Here is a 6,402-nt window from a genome sequence, read left to right on the forward strand (position 1 = left end):
GTGCCGATACCAGTCGACTGGTAACAGTAGATTTCGACCACAGAATGCTTCTGTAAGGTTCTGTCGAAGGGGACAGTCGACTGACACTTGGGGCAGTCGACTGATACCAGTCTGAAACTGTTTTCAGCATTGGTTTGTGACCATGTCAACTCACTTAGATGTATGGGATCCAAGGGGGATTAATACATGAGTTTAGGGTCAGTTTGGATGAGAAATTTTCAACAATTGGGATATTGTTGGAGACCTTTTTGGATGTTAGGCAAAGGGGGAGAATTAAGGTTTAGTTGGAAAACCTTTAGTGCCTTTGCGTAGGGGGAGCCTTGGGATAGGTTCTTAAAAAGCCCTGTGATAAAATCCTAGCTCAATGGAGAGCGTAGGTATAGGGAGAGCCTTGTGATAGGTTCCAATGCATGTTTGCATTTTGTTTCGGCGGTTGCCAAGTGTGTAGCCTTGGAAATGTAAGTCCATTCGGCAGTGTAAGTCCAAGTGTTTAGCCTTGACAACGTAAGTCCATTTGGTATTAGCATGTTTATTTGCTATTTGTTTTCCCTAACTTAAACGTATTGCCAAACCCCAAAAAGGGGGAGATTGTTCGAGCAATCCCAATGGTTCATGGGACCATGTGTTTTGGTGTTTGGGCAAAGGGTTTAAGTTAGGTTTACCCGTGTTATTTGATATGTGTACTTGAGTTGTGCAGGACTGCAGGTGACACATGTGACTCAGGTTGACGGCTTCGGGTCCGGTGAAGGATGGAGCATCCGAGGGACCGTGGACAAGGCAGCGAGGACAAGGGCCGAGGGAAGCGACTTCGAGGCATACGCGAAGGATGGCATTGGGGACGAGCCGCGGGCTTGGATGCATCCGAGGGACGAGAGCCAAAGGAAGTAGGATTGAAGGCAAGAGGTCAAGGCTGCAAAGAAGAGTCAAATGAGTCGTGAGGATACGAGTGCATGAGAGATTGTACTCGGAGTAAAATCCTAGTTTTAGGGTTTCACTGTAGCAGTTACTGTAGTGCACTGTAGCAGTTACTTTAGCGTACTGTAGCAGTCGACTGGTGTATGGACCAGTCGACTGATGCACTGTAGCAGATAGCCGTTGAGAGAGCCGTTGGGCTGGCATCAGTCGACTGGTGCAAGGACCAGTCGACTGGTAACGGGCAAATCAGGTTCTGATTTGTTCCAAGCTCTATAAGAAGGAGCTTGGTATGGCCGGCCAAGGTGACAAAATTAGACTTGGTTAAAGCCTAATTAGTAGTCACCAAAGTGCTCAAGGTCTCTTGTGTCCAAGTGTTCTTGGTTGGTGTTGTGGTGAGGTTTCTCCACCCACAAGGAGTTGCTTGAGTAGCCGGAGTTTGCCAGGGGCTAATCCACCGAAGGATCGGGATCGTCCACCTTACGGACAGCCGTGGAGTAGGAGCATCATCTCCAAACCATGTTACATCGACGTGCATTGGTTTGCTTGTTCTTTTGTTTGTCATTAGCTTTTGTATTCGTTATTAGTATTTGTATTTCCGCTTGCGCACTAACGAATACGTAGGAAGCGAGTATTTGGGGGCGCCGTCTATCCAACCCCCCTTCAAGCCGGCCACCGATCCTCCAACAAGTGGTATCAGAGCGAGGGCACACTTCATCGGACTAACCGCCGAGAAGAGCAACGCATAAGAAGATGGCCGGGTTGATTGTCCCTCCAAAATTTGAAGGAGGAAGCCTTGGGGACATCATGTATTGGATGATGAGGATGGAGGTTTTCTTCAACACGGATTGGGACACCATGATGGTGGTCAAAGAACCGTTTGAAGTCCCGAAAGACAAGAAAGGAAAAAGACTCCAACCACGACGTTGGACGGAAGAGCAAACCACACGATTGGAGGCAAATTCAAAGGTAATATCTATATTGATTGATATTTTGCCTAATCATGTGATAAATGGTGTAGGTGAGTATAAGAACGGCCACGATTTGTGGAGCAAGGTGAAGATGGTTCTACGGGAAGAACCTAAACCTACACAAGAAGAAGAAGAATCCAAGGAGATGGGTTTAATTGCTCAAGTTAAGGATGAGCAAACGGAAGTTGAGCCATGCTCAACATCCGAGGAGGAGAAGGAAGATGTAGCATCATCGACATCCTCAAGGGTTGAAGAAGAATCCAAGACGGATGAAGAAGAGGTCTTGGAGGTCAACCTAGTGAGTACCTCCACCGAAGCAAAGTCAAAAGATCACATCATGTGCTTCGGGTGCAATAAAAAGGGACACTACAAGAGTAGGTGTCCAATGGGTAAGAAGAAGGTATCTCCTAAACTCAATTCAATCTCTTTAGAATCTAATTTGAGTTGTAGGAAGAAGAAGGAGAAGAAGCACATTAGATGCTTCACGTGTGGAGAACTTGGACATTACCACACAAGATGCTCGAGGAAGGGAGAGTTCAAGAAGTTGGAGCATCTAAAGAAGTGGGAGAAGAAGAAGAGGAGCTCAAGTCAAGGGGGAGCTTCAAGGGTAAGGGAGGTATACCCTAATTTGAAGTATAATTCAAATTCAAATTCTTATGTTCCCATGCATGCTAGGAAAAATAATGATTATCATTATGTAGCAATACAAAATTTTGGATTTAGATATCATGATAGGAGTAGGGTAAATGTGGATCATAACCCTAGGAAATCTATGCATGATAAATTTAGAAATGATAGACTTAAGGAGACCCAAGGCATTAATCCCAAGAAGGGGAGGCATATGCCTAGAAAGGGTAGGTCTAGGAATGTCCAAGGTGGACATGTTGACTCTAGGTTTAGGAACCTAGAAAGGGAAAATCAAGCTTTGAAGGCAAAACTTAATGGTTTGGAGAAATTTCTTAAGAGATTCACTATCAGATCTAAAGGATTAAATATGGTGTTGGGTAGTCAAAGACCCAACAATGATAGATCGGGCTTGGGATACCAATCTAGTCCCTCCAAGGTCAAAAGGAGACCATGTGTTAGGGTGACACATGATAAGGGCAAGGGAGAGTCATCCAAGGCCAATAAAAAGAAATATGCTAGGGTTGCATATGATTATGGCAAGGATGATGTGTCCAAGGTTAAGAAGATAAGGAGATCTTCTATGGGACATCATTGTGGTTTGGTCACAATAGATGAGTCACCTAGGGAGGTGACTAAGGTAAAGAGCTCTAGGGGGAGCTCCAAGAGTCAATTTGGGACCCATGGTCAATGGATCTCTGGCAGGTTCTACTTGGGGATCTAGAGGAGCCATGGAGTGTGCCAAATGGTTTGGAGACGGACTTGAGTCTCAAACCTAGGGTTTTGGCACAATTGGGTTATGTTTCATGCAAGAAATATGACAATAGGGGTCATATTGCATGATAATTGGTTTTGGATGTATAGATGCCATATAAACCAATGCTAGGGATGCATTGTGGGTTGGTATGGGCAAATACATCAAAAGGATATATGAAGCTTGGGATAAACATAACATCCTTTTCTTGCGATCCCTTATTACTTTGATCCCAAAAATATATCCACATTCTCCCAAATCCTTCATATCAAACTGCTTGGACAACCATACTCTTACGTCTGACAACACTTTGAAATTGTTGTCAATGAGCAAAATGTCATCTACGTATAGTACAAGAAATACCACCACGTTTCCGTCACTTTTCTTATATACACAAGACCCATTCGGACACTGAATGAATCCATAAGACTGGATCACTTTATCAAACTGGATGTTCCAAGATCTCGAAGCTTGCTTCAGTCCATAAATGGACCGATTGAGCTTACAAACTATGTTCTTTGCCCTTTGCAATGAACCCCTTTGGTAGCTTCATATGGATGTTTTCTTCAAGACTTCTATTAAGGAAAGCTGTCTTGACATCCATTTTCAAACCTCATAATCCATATGAGTAGCAATAGATAAAAGAATCCGGATAAACTTAAGCATGGCTATCAGGGAAAAAGTTTCCTCATAATTGATTCCCTCTTTCTGAGTATACCCCTTCGCAATAAGTCTCGCTTTAAAGGTTTCCACCTTCCCATCTGTTCCTCTTTTTATTTTGTAGACTCATTTACATCCAATGACTTTTACACCATTTGGTGGTTCTACAAGCTCTCATACCTGATTAGAATGCATAGATTCTATTTCAGAGTTTATCGCACTTTGCCAAGATGTTGCATCTTGTTGGTGCAGTAAGCATCCGACGATCAAACCTCAGTTTTGATAATGGCAAAGGGATTCAAAGTTAAGATTCCTTGTTATCTAACGTGGTTAAATAAGGTTTCAGGAAAGTCCTAACTGCGGTTAGTCAAGGGAAAATCCTAAGGGGGGGTAACCTTAGGTCCTAGGGGGTGGTAACCCTAGGTGAAGGAAAATCCTAAGGGGGGTAACCTTAGGTCCTAGGGGGCGGTAACCCTAGGTGAAGGAAAATCCTAAGGGGGGGCAACCTTAGGTCCTAGGGGGCGGTAACCTTAGGTGGAGGAAAACCCTAAGGGGCGGCAACCTTAGGTCCTAGGGGGCGGTAACCCTAGGTGGAGGAAAACCCTAAGGGGAGGCAACCTTAGGTCCTAGGGGGTGGTAACCCTAGATGGAGAAAAACCCTAGGGGGCGGTAACCCTAGGTCATAGGGTGTGGTAACTCTAGGCGGAAAGTCTAATCGGTCTGGAGGACCGGACTGGCATAAGGTAATCTCTCCTGAGGGGAGTAGGTGAGGATGCGTTCTCCATCGAGGGAACAGTAGGCGTCGAGTCGACCTAGGGTTTCCGGTAGGAAACCCGAAGTCAGACTCGGACAGTCCGGAGACTGTCTATAGTTCATTTATCATATTTATTGTGCTAATTTTATGTTGCAGGATAGTGTTTGGGACTAACGTATCTTGCAGGTGCAAAGGAGCAACCTAAAGCCTCGGATGAACAGTGTTCGAGGCGCCTCCATGGAGCTTGGAGGTGCCTCGGGTGCAAAGGATGAGCTGGCTGCGAAGCACCATTGGAGGCACCTTGAAGAAGGCAGAAGGCGCCTTGAGTGAGGTTTAAGGCGCCTTGAATGGATGAAGTTCGACCAGATCAGATTTGATCCACGCGGAAGACCAGGCAGCATGGAGGCGCCTTGAACAGCCTTCAAGGCGCCTTGAACACCCTTTATAAGGGGATTCAACCAGCACTTCAGAATAACGAATACTAAGTGATCTCTCATCAACGTGTTGCTCCAAAAGACGTTCCGAAGTGCTGCTACAAGTGCCCGACGACCCGAAGCTTCAGATTTAGCATTTCTTGTTGTCGGTATAATAATTATAGCTTTTTGTACTCATAATTGTAATCTTTTAACGAGCTTATAGTTGTTGCCCACGGATAGCGATCAAGGATCGCGGGCCTTCGAGTAGGAGTCGCCTTAGGCTCCGAACGAAGTAAAATCTCTCGTGTCTCTCTCTGTGTGTTTGTTCTTTATTCCGCTGCTTGTTTTAAACTCCGATAGTCTTCCGATTTGAAAAACAAAATAGCCACGAGCGCTATTCACCCCCCCCCCCCCTCTAGCGCATCTCGATCCAACAATTGGTATCAGAGCGGGGTCGCTTTGAATTGGTGCAACCACCATTCAAGCATTTTTCATGGCTTTGTCGTTTGTATAGGTTTAAAATATAACATTACGCCTTTCATTTTTTTCCCTCCAAAACTATTTTCAAAAAATTCATTTTCATCTTTTCACCATTGATTGGAATTAGTGAAATATCGTGTTTTCAAAAATTTGTAGTAATATTTTTTTATAATATTTTAATAATATTTTATTATTTTCTCTCGAAATTCCTGAATTACTATTTTTATTTCTCTCTCGCACTACTAATCCAAGACCAAGTCTTGGAACAAGTTTTATTGTGTTTATTTTGCGAGATTCCTTCTAATGGCCTACGAAGATGGGTACAAATCCACATGCCTACCACTGCTGTCTGACGAGAACCTCAGATACTGGAATGACCAGGTGGAGCATCAATTAAAGACCGAAGCAGAAATATGGACCATAGTCCATATTGGATTCACTCTTCCCACTAAAGAAGGTGTACCCATCACCTGTGACAAGTGGGATGCACAAACAATAAGGAGATTCGAGGCAAATGCAAAAGCAACTTACATTCTCCTATGCGGACTAACAAATTCAGATCTTGATCGAGTTGGAAAGTTCAACAATGCTAAGGAGCTTTGGGAGAAAGTGCTCAAGCTTTATAAGATCCCTTCAGAGTTAGAAGATCGAATAGAACCTGAGTCCGAATTTGAAATTGAATCCTCAGAGTCAACCTCCGAACCAGACTCAGAAAAATCAGAGCAAACCGATATCATAGCACTGATGGCCAAAGACGAGATATCTGAATCTGAGTCAGAATTTGAAATGGCAACAGTCAAGGGGGAGGATCCTATCACGGATCTAAAAGGT

Source organism: Zingiber officinale, chromosome 1B (genome assembly GCF_018446385.1).
Source record: "Zingiber officinale cultivar Zhangliang chromosome 1B, Zo_v1.1, whole genome shotgun sequence".
Taxonomy (NCBI): Eukaryota; Viridiplantae; Streptophyta; class Magnoliopsida; order Zingiberales; family Zingiberaceae; genus Zingiber; species Zingiber officinale.